The 19,588-nt window shown below is 39.3% G+C and overlaps 1 long non-coding RNA gene across 1 annotated transcript; it reads right to left on the bottom strand.

Moving 5' to 3' along the window:
• Positions 1–7,845: 7,845 nt before the first annotated feature.
• Positions 7,846–17,413, bottom strand: LOC126470588 (uncharacterized). The gene is made up of 3 exons (XR_007586256.1): positions 17,365–17,413; positions 9,358–9,430; positions 7,846–7,914 (listed from the first exon to the last, which is right to left on the bottom strand). It is a non-coding gene; the product is annotated as an uncharacterized LOC126470588 (long non-coding RNA).
• Positions 17,414–19,588: the final 2,175 nt, after the last annotated feature.

Consider the following 19,588-nt stretch of genomic DNA (forward strand, 5'->3'; position numbering starts at 1 on the left):
ATATAGTTTAGCAATGCCATGTAGTGGGCGCTGTAAACTGGTACGAAATAAGAAGCAGCCAATGGCCTCAGTGTGAATTCAACCTTTGACATGGATGGACCAGTTGGGACTAACGTAATATTTTAACTTACATCTGCTAATACAAACTTTATTACTGACTCACTTATATAACTGTACACATAATAAGGTATACACATTACCTTATTTTAACTTGTTCCTTATATGTTCTTTAGCATTGAAGATGGCCACACACTGACTAAAATCTGAATTTGCAACAAACATTATTTGCAACTGATTGCTGTACTTTTTACCAGCACTGCAGTCAGCAATCCATAAAACAGCACTAAGTACCCGTGTCCTCTGGCTACCCACAACAGCATAATGGAAACATAGATCATGCATGTATTTGTTTGTACTTATTTAAAATGGTTCAGTTAGCTGAAAAACCTGTCAGGTGGGAAATATATGCCATGATTCCTTTCCTGCCTTTGAAAGACAGGTAAGTTGTCAAAATGAATTAGTTTATTAATAATGTTTATGGAGGAAACTTACAGAGTGATTGGCTTGTAAGAAAAGAGGATAAATCATTCAAAGATGGCCATACTAATGGTCGGTCATGTTGAGGTGAAAAGTGGGTAACTATCTGTTGCTGCTGAAGACTTGGTACAGAATGTTGACGCGTAAGTTCTAGAAAACAGAAAATTAATATTTTCATCCTTTTCTAATGAGCTTCCTCAAGTTTCAAAAAGAGATATTTACGAAATTCTTACAAAACACTTAAACTACTAGTTGTGTTCCTGCATAGATCCCGAAAATGCTGAGTGAGGTGTATAAATCCATTTGAGCAGCCTGTGCTTTAAATTTCCCTGTGCAAACTGTAACAATGATGGTGAATGTTTAGGATGAGTTGTCACTGAAGCGTTTGTGTGGTCTGCGGTTCTCACCCCTATTTCATAATAGGAGTAATCTGCTTCTATCAACAGCAGAATTCAAAAACATCAAATAATGTTAAGAGTGTCTTTGAGTGTGTTTTTCTCACTCAGTAACAACCAGAAATACTTACAGCGACAATAATATTTCAACATGCACTTAATTTTAATTGACTGGTGAGTTTGGCCATGAGCTAAAGATGTCTGCCACTTACACCAAGAGCAGAATGGTATGTTGCGTGGCCACTGCAGGATTAGTAGAAGGGAGGGGGGAATATTTCATTGTTTGGCTCCAAGTGCTGACAACTCACAAGTGTGCACAACTAGCACTGATCAGCAGCTATCGTATAAATTCCAAACTGAAGGAACACAGATTCATGAACATGGATTATATACACAGTCATCTTCAAATGTAATACATGATTGTAGCAAGTAATATGAAATCAAATTAAGGATGATGCAATACAATGTAATGGGTAAAAGAAACATGACATTCCAAATGTTCAGTAAACATTTGCGATCGTGTCTCATATTGCAATTACTGTTATTAATTAAGGTAACATACTAATTTATGTAGGTTAGCAACTAACAGTAAGATTGGTAGGGGAAAGTTTGGTAAAGCGGCCAGAACAGGAAAAGTGGCCATTGGATATTTACGCTCTGAACAGCACTGCTGCCTGACGAGAACTGGTCACATTAGTTCAAAAATACACTGCCATTGTTGTCAGTGAGATTGGCAGAGGAAGTGTGATCCATTATTTCTCAGTAATTCATTTTATCATTCTTACTAATAATAATTTTTAACACTATCAATGTTTAAACAACACCTTTTTGCCTGCAAACATAGTTCCTTGTTATTTATTTCAGTTTGATAAGTTTTCTACCCCAATAGGAGTTGGTTACTCCCAACAAAACACACATAATACAAACAATAAAACCTGAATCCTTTTATATACGAAGCTCTCAGCCAACATGTCTGTTCTGTTGTATTTGGCCTAACACAAAGTGCGACTGAAGACAGTCTGCTGCACCCAACTGGTTTTCTTTCGTACACTAGGGCATGAAGATGCCTACAATATGCACCAAAAAATCAGAAAAACACCTCGGACTCTGTTGCAATGGCACTGTCCACGATACCCGTTTAGGTATGGAAAACTGGCCACGTGTAATACATGTAGTTCCAACATATTATTTTCTTTTTCACTTGAAAATATTTGGTGCGATACCTTATAATACATAGAGTCAAAATGGGTAGATGGTTAGCTATTAATAACTATGGTTTGGCGAAAATTGAAATTGTCTTTACGTGGCCATTTTACCCCCCTCCCCCATGCAGCCCAAGGTGTAGTCCTACGATGTCAATAATGGCTCTTAAGCAAAGCCATTTGACGCCTACTGATAGAGAGGATCTGATACTTTACCTGATAAGACATTTACAGGATAGGCAATTCTGCAAAAATACATCAACCAATGTTTCACATGTAGTGTTACTTCTGACACTATAAATGCTGAGTAACATCAAGACAAATGGCAACTACGGGAGCACTGTAGACTAAATCCACTCCACAGCTGGTTTGGCCAATGAGTGTGAGGGTACAATGTCAGTACTTGAGTCAAATGTATATTGTAATGCGAGGCCAAGAAACACACTCTAAAACAAAAACTACGCAGCATGAAGCAATTATCCAAATGGGACAGAAATCGTTAGGTGTGATGCACATGTACAGACACAAACAATTACAATTTCAGAAAAATTGGGAGAGTTAATCAAGATAAAGAGCTACACAAACTGAGCAAGTTGATAGCTTGTTGGTCCACTTCTGGCCCTTATGCAAGCTGTTATTCAGCTTGGCACTGATTGATAGAGTTGTTGGATGTCATTCTGAGGAATATTGTGCCTAATTCTCTCCAATTGGCACATTAGATTGTCAAAACTACAAGATGGTTGAAGAGCCCTGTCCATAATGCTCCCAATGTTCTGAACTGAGAAGAGATCCAGTGACCTTGCTAGCCAAGGTAGGGTTAGGTAAGCATGAAGACAAGCAGTATAGAAACTCTCTTCAAGTGTGAGTGGGCATTATCTTGCTAAAATGTAAACCTGTCTTACCATGAAAGGCAAATAAACAGGGCATAGAATATAGTCAACGTACCACTGTGCTGTATGGGTGCCATGGATGACAACCGAAGGGGACCTGCTATGAAGAGAAATTGTACTCCAGGCCATCACTCCTGGTTGTCAGATTGCATAGTGGGTGACAGATTAGTTTCCTACCACTTTCAGGGGTGTCTCCAAGACATGTCTTTGATGATCATTGGGGCTAATTCGAGGTAAGACTCATCACTGAAGACAATTCTACTACAGTCACTGAAATTCCAGGTTGAAGATGTGTCTGGAGATGTCCCAGACAGCAGTGGGATACCTATCCGACTGCACATGGCCTGTCAACCACATTTTGTTGTCCTTCATACAAGCCATTCTGGGGTTACATTTCGGGGAGATAATGCCTGCCTGCAAACAGTGAGAGTTTCTATGGCTCATCTTCATGTTTAACACACCCTTCCTTGGTCAGCAAGCCCGCCGGATCTCTCCCAACTGAGAATCCTTGGAGCATTGTAGGCAGGAACCTCCAACCAGCTCAAGACTTTAGCAATCTAACGTGTCAATTGCAATGTATACGGTCCAGTCACATTAATGTGAGCACCGACTGAGTTCTACATCACAATGCCATAAACACTAACACACAACTGGTGACAGCACTGGAAGTGGACGGTACATAAAGTGTGTCTGGGGATGCAAAAAACAGCGCACTTTTTCTTGTAATGTGAAAACTGAGTGCTTTATTTGATGTGCAAAAGGGCATGATCATTGGCTTTCATGCTAGGGATGGAAGCATTTCCGAAATGGCACTGGATGAACCAAAGGAGTCATTATTGGTTATAAGGGTACATGCTTACTGTGGGTCATTTGCTTGCGATCCGTGATGGAACTAGAAATTCTGTATTATACTTTTGCTGGCCTAGTATATCTCAATAAAACTCAATAGTAAGTACACAAAATCCTTCCCCCTTAAACTGGTGCACAGTGGCAGAACTGGTACAAGTAGCAAAGGATTATGAGTACCCTTAATATTGCCTCAAGGTGACAGCAGGGGAAGCCCGGTACTCAGGAACAATGGATATTGGGGCCAAACGTTTGGTGGCAATGGGTGGCAAGAGCTGATGCAACAACTGTTGGGGGAAATGATTGACCTCCACTGGTTCATCACTTATCACTGCTGGTTGTGACCTCAACTAGGTGGATCTACAGCACAGGCACTGAGATAGTACATATGACAAGCTAATGGATTAGTTGAGATACCTTGGCCAGGTTGGTATTGCATGTAACTAGAATGTGGTAGTATAGACTTACGCCAGCTGTAGTGCTGGTCTACTGTAGCTACTTGTTTGGGCCTGACATGGTCGTATCACGGGTATGTAATCCCTTACTTGTCATAGCTCCAACTGATTTTAGTGTCGCACAAGTCGCTCCTGTCAGGCCACCACCTTGAACATAGGAAACCCTTATAGCCAATAATGACTCCTTTGGTCCATCCAGTGTATAGCCAAATGTGCAAACCAAGTGCAGTGAGGTAGTACAGTCATATAAGTATGGATATTAGCTCTATGTTTGCTGACTAAGGTGTCTGACAGCTGTGCCAGGGTAAAATCGCAGCTGTGCGGTGAGGTGTAATGCTGAGAAGCAGGTATGCGTGTCATAGCTTCCTTGGAGGCTACTGTCGTTGTCATCAATTTATTAGTGTGGGCTGTAAATATTCAGACCAGTCACTCCACCCTAGAGATAGACACTGATTGAAAAGTGATGATCTGAGGTGTATTGCTGTTACTTTAACAAAAGGGCATAATTTACCAGATGAACTGCAGGTCATTATCTGATACTACGCTGTGCGTCATCCTCTCAACAGTGAACATGGTTGGCAATGCCCCAATTGTAACTACGGCTTCCTTTGATTACATTCCAGGCAATATATGGAAAATTAAAGAGCATGTCCCCAACAAATAATCACAAAACCAATTTGTACCTGCTCTCATGAATGATTTGGAGTAGAACTGGTGGGAGGAAATTGCCTTGCTGGTGCTGACCAGTTTTTTGTGCATAGTTTGCAGGGCCAGACTGCATGTTCAATATCAACATCAATGTCTGGTCAACATCAATCATGCTTTTCCAATGACTTCATTCTATATATCCCATGGTGCACCTCATCTAGTATTAGGAGTTTGGTTTGAACCACAACCCAGAATTAGGGTTGTTTGTAATCCAGTGAGGGAAACAAAGTAGTCTGTTGTACAAGATTCATAACTTTACAAAGGTGCTTCACCCAACTACGGTACACATCATTAGCTACTTTTCTTAGAAGTAGGTCCTGATCTGTCAAATTTGGCACTTGCTGGGCTATTGCCAGAAATTTTTCTAGTGGGTCTCAGATGTTTTCGTTAAACTGAAAACAAAGTCATAATCAGGACTAGTGGAAAATGTGATAAGTTGTCAGTATTGGCATATAGAAAAGTACGCCTGTAGTGGGCCTCACAGTAGTGGCTGCTTAAACCAAGGCCATCAATTAAGTTATTGTGCTGGTATGTCAGCATCTGGGCCTTACAGCAAAATTAATGTAATAAGGAGTAATTTGGTCCAGTAAAAAAAAAGCATTAAGTTTTTTTTGCAGGAGAGCAGTCTTCAAACACTTCTGTAATTTTGAAAAAGCTGCCAGGCGATTAGTATACTACATAAATTGAAGCCAATAGGAAGAGTACAAAATGTGTGTGGCCCATGGAATGAATTTGCCGTAGTTGTTTATTTTAGCCAATACCAACTGGAGTTCTTCAAAATTTGAAGGAGTAGAGAGATCATTTACTTAATCAACAAGGGCTGATATAGGTCAGAGACCATCTCTGCTTAGTATGTAGCCATAATGGACATGTTAGAAAAAAGTTACACTCTCTCTTTTTGCATCTGAATTCAATCTCTGTAAGTTCACAAAATAGTTGTAAATTTTTGAGATGTTGCTTGCAAATAGCCCCTGTGTGGATGATGTAGTCAACATAATTCGCGGCTTGTGGCACCAACATATCATATCATAGCTGCTGCAAGTATCTCCGGAATATCACGATAGCATTTGCAGACGCAAATGGAAACCTATTTAAGTGTATATTCAACATGGTCAAATCAATCCGAACACTTAATGATTCCACATAACTGTTTTTAGTAAATGTTTTGCAGGAAAAAGGTTACTTAGAGAGCTCAAACCAAGAACTGCTGATAAATCAACAAATGAAACAGCTTGTTCCTTCATGGAAATTCCAAATTCAGTTGTACAGTTAGGTACAAACTGTGACTTGGTCAACTTTGAATTTCGTCTAGCTGTAGAGAAAATATTAAATGAAGTGCCTTGTGAACATTAAAATGTCACATATCAACATGTGAGATTTAACGTGACAGAATGAAAAGTTCCTAGGAGAGGATTTTGTGATGTCATTTTGGCCTGTACAGGAAAATGTGTGCTACGGCACTGGTAGGTGTGTGGAATCAGTGCATATAAGAAGGTGATCCTTTGTGTACTTGCATACAAATTGCATAGAAGAAGATTCCAGCAGGAACACATTCAGACACTTCTTCATTCCATGCCACAACATGCAGTGCATGCAGTTTCTGCAGCAAACTAGAATCTAAAACTCGAGAGATCATGAACAGTTACTTAATCCCAATCATTTTTCTATTTTCATAGCCATAATTTTTGGTAAACTAATTCCAGTATAATCATCCTTCACGGTGTTGGAATTTTCAGAAACATTATTATATATGTTAATTACACTAAGTTTGATTTGTCTTTGAAGGTGGTTCAGTACTGTTCTGTCTAAAATTCATTTGTACTCTACAATGTTTGCAACATTTCACTAAAATGAAGACTGACACAACATTCCAATGCTGAAATGGTTCACAGCTACAAAAAATGGCTGGGCCCATTCCTTTCCAGCTCAATCAAAATACATAATTCAGAAAACATCAATTAGTAATAGTAAATAAGTATATATACTTTCTCTGATAAAGTTGTCAACAGATGTAATAAGCCACAAAGTTTTAAGTCCACAACACTAAAAGTTCTAATTCAGCTATAAGAATGTTTTTCATAGATATTTCAGACCATAATTTAAAGTATGCCTATTCGTTGACTACAAATACAGATAACTCTGACCATTGACTTTTTAAATATTTATTTATTTCCTCAAACTACTTTTTGAGACTAATGAGGAATGCACAAGTTGTGTATCTATTTTCGTAGCATGATGCTGGATACTGGCTTGCGGCAGTATGGGCAGTGATGTACTTAATATCGACCTGGAAGTTTCCATTTTAATTACATACTGACCACACAATTAACTTTATACTGCAAACAGCAGCTGTCATATAAATCTACCAGTATCGGTTGTACAACTACTATAGGGAAATGAACATATATATTAAAAGACACTGGTCACAGTTACCTGTATTTATTTTAAAATAACACAGTAATTTTTTCTAAAATGTCCATAAATGACAAATGTAATCTTAATATGCCTCATAAATGTTTCTACACTTGCAATTGGGTAAAATCACTGTCGTTTTAATATGAAATAACTTGTATGATTTCAAAATAATGGAAATGATGCACACTACTTTACATTTAATATCTTGTACAGTTATTCACATTTGTTACACCTTGCATACATCCACAGACAGTAAACAGTACACAGTACACAACAGTGATGAGAAATTTGAATAACATTAATTCTACACTAATCAAGCCTACTCACTTGAGACTACATGAACTACATACATTGTGGCAAAGGTGTTCACAATGGGAGGGGGGGGGTGAAATCGTACCTGGTGCAGATGACGCAGTAACCAATTGACGTTTAAAGGAGGCCGAACGCCTGGTTTTAGATCCCGGCCCTTTCGTTAACATGCAAAGCAGAACAGACACCATATTAAGGAAGTGAGTATGGGTCACATCAACAATTGCAAGACAATAATTCAGAAGATGATACATTATACAGCTCAAAAAGGAAAGTTTATTCAGAATTGTGATTAGCCTACATACGAAGATAAGTAAAGCTAATGATGATGGTTAAGCAAGCAAACATGCAGACAGATATACAAGCAAGCAGCAATGTCACTGGATGATAGAGTGTAAAATATCCACATCAAACCACACACAGCAGAATTTGAAATATCTGTGAGTTTCACATAAAAAAATGTTAGAAAGCATTTAGGATACAGAATCCATTTTGTAAATTATTGTGATACACCAGTAACAATACATTACCTGGAAACTTCACCACCATCCAATCTTAAACCAGTTTAATGTTCTTTTTAATATTTAAATTGTATTAATGTGAACACATTAAGCTAGACTGTGTTACAAGGATAATCTCCCCCCCCCCCCTCTCCCCCCCCCCCCCCCCCACACACACACACACACACACACACACTTCACCTTTTAGACACATGTATATTCAGTGAGCAGTACATACAGTGCACTCACATAAATACGTTTAAATTATCAGGACAACAGTACATTAGTTTTTACACGTGGTAACAGAAAATATCTGCAATGACAACGGCATTTAATCATAAATGTCAGCTTTTTATAAAAAGTTCAAGTTATTTCATCAATTTCACTAGCATGAAAACTGTCTCTGAAGAAAGTATTCCGTACGGATCCTAAAAGCTCAGTGACATTAGTGTTGGAAAATAGTAGACACACCAAACCAAAATGTAATGTCATATCTGCAACAGAATAAAGAACTCAACTCCATTAAATGACGTCCATTTCTTCTCAATATTATCAATCCTGCAAATCTAAGGCAAAGCATTCATTCCATTCCCTCAAAGTATTTTCTTTTATATATATTATTTAAATGCAAGGACTGATTTCTTTCATTACTGTGAGCTTCACACTGTAAAGGAGAAATAGCATGCTGTCCTTGTAATCAACAAATTTAAAAAAATGCCCAAACTGAAAATTATGAGTGAGCCAAAATCTCAGCATCTATCTAATATAGAACCAGAAAAATCCAGTAAACATTAAATATAAATTACTCATGAAATAACATGCACCTGTTTGCTCATTCACAATACCTATTCAAGTAACGTGTCATCCAGGTACAGCCTCGCAAAAGATGAGTAATATAGGAACATAGATTTATTATTGATGACAGAAAAGGTAGTTGAGGCAAGATCCATTTCCTGCAGTGTAGTCTTTTTGTCTACAGACAAAACATATCGGTGCTCATATTACAGATCATCATAAAAAATGTAGTAGATAAAATATTTTTTCCCACACGAAGGAAATGAACATGCCAGCAATGAATTAGTAACAAATTTGTTTCTTACCTGGTGAAGTTGCTTTGCCTACTCCAGAGTTCTTCCTCGAAAAACTTGCAGATCGTTGTCTTCCAGATTTCGGCTGAAAATCACACACATTACCAATGAAATGATTGCATTCATCTAAAACACGTATTATATAACAGTAACATCAATTTTCATTCATGTGTCAGATGAAATGTTCAAAATAACACCATTAACTGGAGGTCCAGAAATACAGTTCAAAAGTAGAGATAAAAATTGCTCAGCAATTTAAAACTGTTCTTCTCTTACTATCAGCAAAATGCTCATGAAATTTGTAAATTTTTCCCACAGTCAACAGCACTTGTGTGTTCCACGGGTTGCTTCCAAAAGTTGTGGATTCTACTGATGACAATGACAATTAATAACACTACATAAGTATAACAGAGAAAAAATAGTCACCCTCAAGTGATATTACACTTATACCGTGTAATGTGATGTCTAAACTCACAATGGTCTCAATTCAGCAATGAAGAAAGTCCACAGTTTCTTCAGGAATGTCATAACCAGCTGAAGCCACTCAATGATTAGATTCTGTAGAGAAACCAAATTCAGGAGATATTGATAGCTATGTCTGACATGATGTTCCAGATGGTTCCAGCATTTCATGGGTCAGCTGAGGTGCAAGAGGGTGCCTGAGTGAGCAATACAAATTTGTGGGCTCTGGTCACCGTATGAGTAACACCAAAACATCACTGAACCATTTTCAGCCTGAACTACAGCCTCAGCACACTGCGAGTTAAACATACCAATGGGCCATTCGTGTTCCCAATGTCCTGAATGATCCGAAGAGAGAAAAATCATGTCTCGTCAGACCACAGTACGTGCCTCAGCCAGATACTATGCAGTTTCTGTGTTGTTTGGCCATCTGAAGAAGTGATGTTTCATGAGCTACTGTGAGCAATGGCCTTTTGTGAGATGTCTGATACCCAAGTGCCCACTGCATTTTATTCCTCTCCCAATGTTTGCTAGGAAATGGCTGACATTGACCTACACTTAGTGACAGTAACAATACCAGGTGTTAAAAATCAATAAAAACAGTCTCGATCACATTTTCGGATTTTTTATTTGTTGGAAAGTGGTTTCGACTTTTTCCTCACACCATCTTCATGCTTACACCTCCTTTATGGCTGCTGGTGGCAGCGGTCACTGCAGTGACAACAATACTTCTACGGATCTTGCTCTGTCTGCTGCCACCAGCAGCCATAATGGCGGTGGAAGCCAGAAGATGGTCCAAGGAAAGGGCCAAAACAGGTTGGCAACAAATAAAAAATAAGAAAATGTGATCGAGACTGTTTTTATCGATTTTTAACATTTCATACTGATCACTGTGCTCCAGTCAAGAACCATTTCTACAATTGTAAATGCCAGATGTGTATGAAACAGATTATTGTTGACAATGCATGACACTCATCTTCAGTCCTGTCCATTATGTCAGTGATGGATGGTTACGCAACTGCCTGGCACCATTTCTACAACATTTACAGCACTCCAAAGAGCTCTAACATGTCATTTTAAGAGGGTGATTAACATTTAGTGAGTTTATTAACAATATTATTATTATTATTTTAATAACATGTTTTGGGTTATTACATGAGTTAAAAATCCATTTTTCTACACAGTATTTCTGGACAAGTCTTTATCTTCAAGTGTTACAAATCAGTGCTTTTGTGTGTGCTCACTGTTGTTTGTTGTGGTCTTCAGTCCTGAGACTGGTTTGATGCAGCTCTCCATGCTACTCTATCCTGTGCAAGCTTTTTCATCTCCCAGTACCTACTGCAACCTACATCCTTCTGAATCTGCTTAGTGTATTCATCTCTTGGTCACCCTCTACGATTTTTACCCTCCACGCTGCCCTCCAATACTAAATTGGTGATCCCTTGATGCCTCAGAACATGTCCTACCAACCGATCCCTTCTTCTGGTCAAGTTGTGGTGTGCTCACTATTTGATCTCATAGACTGAGTTTTTGATAGTGACCGCCCCCCCACCCCCACACTTATAGCAGAATTTGACTCCTCAATGCCTGTCTACACTCTTTTACACCATTTTTTTATCATATTACCTCCCACTACTGCATGAAATGTATATGTCCTACATGTCCTCTGGCTCTGATGAATGAGTGCTAAACCCCAAGCCTTGCTTGCACTGAAATCCCATTTGTGTTTTTCTATGTCCTTGTATCAGCAGACTCCTTACTTCCACTGTCCTGTAAACTTCAAGCTTGCTTCATGATGTTTGTCCTGCCCTATTTTGTTTCATTATGATACACTAGCAGCATTTAGTGACACCTTCATTACTTCCCAGTTTCAGTCAAGTATGTCAATGATTTTCTTGTAAACCACCTTAACTCTTTTGATTGTTTCAGATACGGCATCCCACATCAGTGTGGAATGATGCATACACCCAGTTTTCAGAGGCCTCAATTATATTTAACATTACTAAGCAGTCATTTTATGGTCATTGGTTGGGACTGAATACAATGCATGCAGTGTTTCCAGAGAAGACAACAGAACCTTTTTTTTTTTTTTTTTGGGACAACATCAAGTGGATAACAGATTCATTCTTTTTCATCATATTTCTCAGTATTTTTTCATAGGTTCAGTTCATTTTGGCTGCAACATTCACTTGATTTGTTGATCTAAATAACCATTACATTAGAAAATTACTTGAAAGTATTGTAGTGTTTCGACAAGGCTCTTTTCAGAATTAATTTTCACTCTGCAGTAGTGTGTATGCTGATTTGAAACTTCCTCACTGTGCCTGACCGGAACTTGAAACTGGGACCTTCGCCTTTCACAGGCAACTGCTCTACCAGTTGAGCACAACTCACAACCTGCCCTCACACCCTTACTTCTGCCAGTAGCTTATCACTTACCCTCAAAACTTCACTTAAGACTCTCCATGTATAACTGTAAGCAAGTACCCTGGATGAGAGTGCACAGCAGGTCATTTCTTTGTGACGGGTCATTACAGTTCAAATTGTGGAGTAGGGGTTGGAGAGTGTGGATTTTCTATACACATTGCTAAATCTACCCTTTACACCCCTTATCTGTTATGCATTCAAGGAAGTCGGCTCTTTAAGTACTCATATTCTGAACCATGTTATAGAAATTATACTCTCTACGATCCTGTAATATTATTTTAAATATTTCGCATTCTCCTAACATCAGATGGTTTGTACTACCGTACACTTCTGGTAATTAGCTATGTTTACTATGTTCCTAAAGATCTCAGAAAAACTGTCATATCTGCTTGTCAAAACTGCATGATAAGACAATGCATAACAATTCTGTGATCATCATTTGGTCTAGTAAAGTTGTTGTTCAATGGTTGTGTTATTTATGAAGAATTATTGAGACATTCGGAGAGTTTTCAATGACTTTTCTCCTCATTAAAATCCGTTCTACTTTGGAAAAAGTTTCCTTCTAACTTATTACATTTTATCCAACACCATACTATCTTATCATAGTGCTCAAAAATTTTAAACAATTCAGGCATTCATCTTGTGGAAGAGTATCATTTTCTGCACCACATGGGGTATACTTTGCTCAATCTCTTAGAAAATTTATCTAATAAAGAACTGTAATATGGGCCTGTAATCAATTTTTCCCCTTTCCAAAAATAGTTCAAATGGGTCTGAGCACTATGGGACTCAACATCTGAGGTCATCAGTCCCCTAGAACTTAGAACTACTTAAACCTAACTAACCTGACATCACACACATCCATTCCCAAGGCAGGATTCAAACCTGCGACCGTAGCAGTCACGCGGTTCCGGACTGAAGTGCCTAGAACCGCACGGCCACCGCGGCCGGCTTCCCCTTTCCAGAGAGCTGATAAATATGCTATGCAACTCTCAAAAAGGCATCATCATTACTTTTCACATCATACAACAGAACTACCAACAGTAAGTGGGAATTCACTACAGGAACTCTACTGCAATAACTGTTACTAGCACTCAAATTACAATTAAATTCCCTACATATCATAAACCAAAATGAAGGCTGAAGCTGTTCTCTATTTGACAGTTAGTTTCCTCATCACAGTGTTTAATTATGAATAGTCCTATTGGAGTTGGTTGCCTTCTTCCAACCAGTGAAGTGACTTATCCAACTAGTTATAAAGAGACATGCAGTTTAAGTGGACTCCAAACCAGAGTGCAACTTAGTGTTTTGCACATACATAAAGCATTGATAAAGGTGAAATGTAACACTAAATTACTGTAATAGTATCAAAACCAACCAGGGATTGCATTCCTAACCTTTGGATTTGCAATGTTTCACTCACCCATCTATTCACATGTCAACCATTATACAACATCATAAAAATTCACAAAAATTAGCCTTGAGTTTATCTATACAATGGCGATACATGGTCACACTTCTAATAAACTGTGAGCATCAACAGGCCCAACATATTGCCAGTTTTATTATGCCCAATGGTTTGTTTTCCCCATGGACCATCTGCTGAAAGAATAAGAAAATAAAATATGATATTTGTGCAATATGTGTAAAAATGATGATGTAGATGTCCACGTAATGTATGTGCTACACATATACTGCAGCACAGTGATTTAAAAAGAGCTTTGTGCAATCCACAGTTCACTGGTTCCTCCCCCCCTTGACCCCAACACATATTGTATACCACTACTATCCTATCTATAGAATATTTAATGCATTTTCATTGTTTTACCTAACTTGCCTTGGAATCAAAATAAGTCATTGTCAATGAATTTCAATAAAGAGCCCCGACTTGAGAAAAAATTAACAACAACCTATAATACAGCATAGTGCCATCTTCAACATCCAAGGAAAGGATGGATCCTATTTGAGATTCATTCAAATAAATCTAAAATTGGTGGCCGATGGGATTTTATACAAATCATTGTGACATGCCAGAGGAGGTGCTATTGGGTCCCTAACTAGTTCGAGTACAGCCATATCTTTCAATTGTGGGGAGGGAAAACGTGTTATTTTACCCCCAAGCTACTCTGGCTAATTTGAACATATCCAGCAGTGTAAGTGGTATCTTTTTGGAAGGTATAATCCCCTTCTGGGAATCATTTCTGTGCCTCTGAATGAACAAAGTCACCACAGAATTTATGAGACACCTTTTCCGAAAGTGAAGCACTGAAACAATATTTTGTGGCTAATTCAATGTTACTGAGAGTGTGGTCCATGTCTAACCCACTTCAAGCTGTTCAAAGATTCTGCCCGGAAAAACAAGAGTCCAAATGGTGTCTTTGTGACATTACATTACTTGACACAAAAGATTATACTCTTCTCACAATGAATAGCAAGTGCAACTGAGATAATACGAATCTAACGCACTGTTTCTCATTATCCCTGAATTGTGTAGCTATTCAGAATTGCCAGTACTCTGTTACTACATAGGTAATACAACTGTTGTTTATCGGGAAACCTTCAGTCATTTACAGTAGGTGCTACAACATTCTCTGTCCATTGTCTTCTTTTCCCGAAATATATTTAATTTTTGGACACTAGTGTAATACAAAGAAAGTATGAAGAAAAATACATACATGTTAGCAAGCACTGGACATAATTCATGTGACTTGTGGCTACATCTATACCATATGTAGCTCAGGTGCAGTGACTCACTGGGGAAACTACAAGAAACAAAAGTGAATTTTTCATGAAAGAATTCTTCTTCACACACACCATACTTCATCACATGCATGCAGTATACACTGAGGTGACAAAAGTCCTGGGACAGTTATAAGTGCTAGGGAGTTCAATATTCCAAGACCTACAATGTCAAGAGTGTAACGAGAATATCAAATTTCAGGCATTACCTCTCACCATAGACAATGTAGTGGCTGCCAGCATTCACTTAATGACCGAGAGCAGCTGCGTCTGCATGCAGTTGTCAGTGCTAACAAACAAGCAACACTGTGTGAAACAACCATGGAAATCAATGTGGGATGTATGATGAACGTTAGGACAGTGCGGTAAGATGTGGCATTAATGGGCTATGGCAGCAGATGACTGACATGTGTGCCTTTGCTAGCAGCACATCAAGCTACAGCACTTTTCCTGGGCTTGTGACCTATCAGTTGGACCCCAGACGACTTGAAAACCATGGCCTGGTCAGATGAGTCCCAATTTCAGTTGGTAAGAGTTGATGGTAGCGTCTGAGTGTGATGCAGAGTCTGTGAAGCCATGGACCCATGTTGTCAACAAGGCACTGTGCAAGCTACTGTTGGCTCCATAACGGTGTGGGCTGTGTTTACAGGGAACAGACTGGGCCCTCTGGTCCTACTGAACCAATCATTCAATGGAAATGCTATGTTCGGCTACTTGGAGACTATTTGCAGCCATTCTTGGATTTCTTGTTCCGAAACAGCAATGCACAATGTCACCGGGCCACTATTGTTCGTAACTGATTTGAAGAACATTCTGGACAATTCAAACGAATAATTTGGCCACACAGATCGCCCACCATGAATTCCATCAAACATTTACAGGCCATAATCAAAAGGTTGGTACACAAAATTCTATACTGGCAACATTTTCGCAGTTATGGACAGCTATGGGGGGCAGCGTGGCTCAATATTTCTGCAGGGGCTTCCAATGGTTTGTTGAGTCCATGTCATGTCAAGTTTCTGCACTACACCAGGCAAAAGCAGGTCTGCCATGATATTAGGAGATATCCCATGACTTTTGTCACCTCAGTATATTACCAACAACTGAGGTGGTGTGAAGAAGAAACAATTGTGCTGACAGATTAATCAGTGTTACCAAAGGAAAGGATTATTGGTCAGAAGAGTTGTGTAAATTTTTAAATCAATGATCACTGAAGACTGTGCACACTGAGAATAGCACAATAAAACACAATACTACAATTAAAGGCAGTGTAGGCACGTATGTCACATAGGTAGCACAAACCACCTGAGAACACTGAAGTGTGTCAGAACAACTGATACAGTTACAGGCACTGCTTGGTGTCCTTTTCTGCGAAGAGACTGGTCTATTCGCCACCTAATTTTTCCGGCTTCCTTTGTCCTAGATAGTAAAGTTCTAATTCAAATTGTTAAACCATAAAAGACACATATTTATTCCAAGCTTTGTGGTTGGCAACTCCAATAGATGTGCGTTCAGCACCCAATGCCCAGTTACGCAGTTTGTTGTCCATTTACAATGCTGCATTCTATTCCATTTCATCATTACAGAGCCTTTGTACTGACAATGGTAGTGTCACTCCTCCTAGAGTGCTCTGGTATTATGTTCCAGCAGAATAATGACTGATATCATGTCACTCCAACTGTCTAAGACAGACTTTTTGATCAGCAGATGCCGCTCCTTCCTTATTGATGACATTCACTTGATAGATGTCCCCCATATGACAGAATCAGTCTCCACACATGACCTATGGAATCACATCATAGCAACTTGGAAGTCACAGGACAACAAGGGAGCATACATATTTTAAAATCCCATGATACCCTATGAAAAACTTCTTGTTGCTACAACAGGTTCAATAACAACCAGTTCTCTTGGTAAAAATTTGTGATGTAGTAATGAAAATAAATGTCTTGTCATTAACAATCTGTATATTAAGTGATTTTTTACTGGTTCCATTATTCTAAAGCAACACTTTTCTTTAACAGCTGTGGAATTTATAAGTGAACTAGTTATCCAGCACAGGTTGGGGCGCAGGGTACCCAAGTAATGAAAATTTAGAATGAGATAATTTTTCCCACGGGATTTGCAGTTCAACCGGCAATCGAATAGTTTTGCATACAAATGAACACAGACTTTAAAACATGACCAAATAAAGTTATCAGCAGGCAGATAGAAACATCAGGTTAAATCCACTCAATCCTTAACTGAGCAACTTCAGTGTAAATCACTGACAAAAAAGCACATGAGTTGGAACATTTCAGGAGAGAGGAAAAATACCTTGTTAACATTATTAGATTACTAAATGTTGGAAGTTGGGAGTGAAACTTTTTGTAAAAAAATTGTTATACTTACGATAGCACCAGCATCTCCATCAGGTTCATCAAAGGACCTTGCAGAATCTGAAAAATGAATTTATTATCAGTCTAACAGCTGCAAAATTGTCAGCAGACTATCCCCCCAATTTCTTTATTGTTAATAGCATTGTTTCTCATCACAAGCACGTGCTAAGGATCTAAGATACAGTCAAGTCCTCATTCAGCCTGTAGCTGAATCTACAACAGCAAATATTGTAAAATGCAATCCTCTAAACAGCAGCATAACAAGTTCAGTTGCAAACAAGCACCAATAAGAATCCCCCACCTAGAACAGAAAGCCTAACATCAGCAGGTCAGAGCATCTTCCTTGCAGCAGTACGTACAATATAAGCACACTGTGAATTTCATCTGATGCTACTTTATCTTTCACAAAGAGTCACATCCTCCTATTGGCAATATTTTTTTCCAGACCAACAATGAGCTAATCATATTTAACACAGATGCCATACTGTGTCCATAAAACATTTCAACATTCACACATGGCCCAATAGGCATCTCAATGAAATCATTTGCTTGTCCTTTTGTGAATGGAGACTCCTCATAATACTCTGGACCATTTTATTTCCAGGGAACAACTGATGAATGGTCACTCACAACACTAATGGAATCAATGGAGAAATTCCACCACTAGTAATTCAATACACCCCAGAGTCCCCAGGATTATATTATGTTCTGCACTGGACATAGTAAGCTTATTTTCAATATGATCAGTGCTTTCATTTTAAAGTGCTCATATACACACATCAAAAAAAGTTTTTTAATGGGCTCGGTTCTGAGAGTTCCAGAACCTGTACAGAAAATTGGAATAGAGATCAACAGAAACATCATTTCCGCCATTTTTAGTGCTCATGAGAACCACACGTTGCATGTTGTACCACCATACAGGAAGACCTTCAGAGGAGATGGTCCAGATTGCTGTACACACTGGCACCTGTAATACCCAGCATCAAATCCTTTTGCATTGATGCATGTCTGTATTCATCATGGTATACTATCCACTAGTTCATAAAGGCACTGTTCATCCAGATTGTCCCACTCCTCAACAGCGATTCAGCATAGATCCCTCAGAGTTGTTGTTTGGTCATGTCGTCCATAAACAGCCCTTTTCAATCTATCACAGGCATGTTTGATAGGGTTCATGTCTGGAGAACATGCCGGCCACTCTAGTGAAGCGATGTCGTTATCCTGAAGGAAGTCATTCACAAGATGTGTATGATGGGGGCGCAAATTATCGTCCATGAAGACGAATGCCTCGCCAATATGCTGCCGATACAGTTGCACTGTCGGTTGAAGGATGGCACACACATATCGTACAACTATTATGGCGCCTTTCATGACCACCAGCAGCGTATGTCAGCCCCACATAATGCCATCCCGAAAAAGCAGGGAACCTCCATCTTGCTGCACTCGCTGGACAGTGTGCCTAAGGCGTTCAGCCTGACCGGGTTGCCTCCAAACACGTCTCTGATGATTTGATGATTGTCTGGTTGAAGGCATATGCGATACTCATTTGTGAAGAGAATGTGATGCCAATCCTGATCGGTCCATTCGGCATGTTGTTGGGCCCATCTGTACTGTGCTGCATGGGGTCATGGTTGCAAAGATGGACCTCACAATGGACGTCAGGAGTGAAGTTGCGCATCATGCAGCCTATCGCATACAGTTTCAGTCATAACACAATGTACTGTGGCTGCAAGAAAGCATTATTCAACATGGCGGCGTTGCTGTCAGGGCTCCTCTGAGCCATCATCTGTAGGTAGTGGTCATCCACTGCAGTAGTAGCCCTTGGGCGGCCTGAGCAAGGCATGTCATCGACAGTTTCTGTCTCTCTGTATCTCCTCCACGTCCAAACAACACCGCTTTTATTCACTCCGGGATGCCTGAACACTTCCCTTGTCGAGAGCCCTTCCTGGCACAAAGTAACGATGTGAACACGATCATCCTGCAGTATTGACCGTCTAGGCTTGGTTGAACTGCAGACAACACGAGCCGTGCACCTCCTTCCTGGTGGACTGACTGGAACTGATCGACTGTCTGACCCCCTCCGTCTAATAGGCACTGCTCATGCAAGGTTGTTTACATCTTTGGACAGGTTTAGTGACATCTCTGAACAGTCAAAGCGACTTTGTCTGTGATACGATATCCACAGTCAATGTCTATCTTCAGGAGTTCTGGGAACTGGTGTGATGCAAAACTTTCTT

The sequence above is a fragment of the Schistocerca serialis genome, chromosome 3, assembly GCF_023864345.2.
Source record: "Schistocerca serialis cubense isolate TAMUIC-IGC-003099 chromosome 3, iqSchSeri2.2, whole genome shotgun sequence".
NCBI classification, from domain to species: domain Eukaryota; kingdom Metazoa; phylum Arthropoda; class Insecta; order Orthoptera; family Acrididae; genus Schistocerca; species Schistocerca serialis.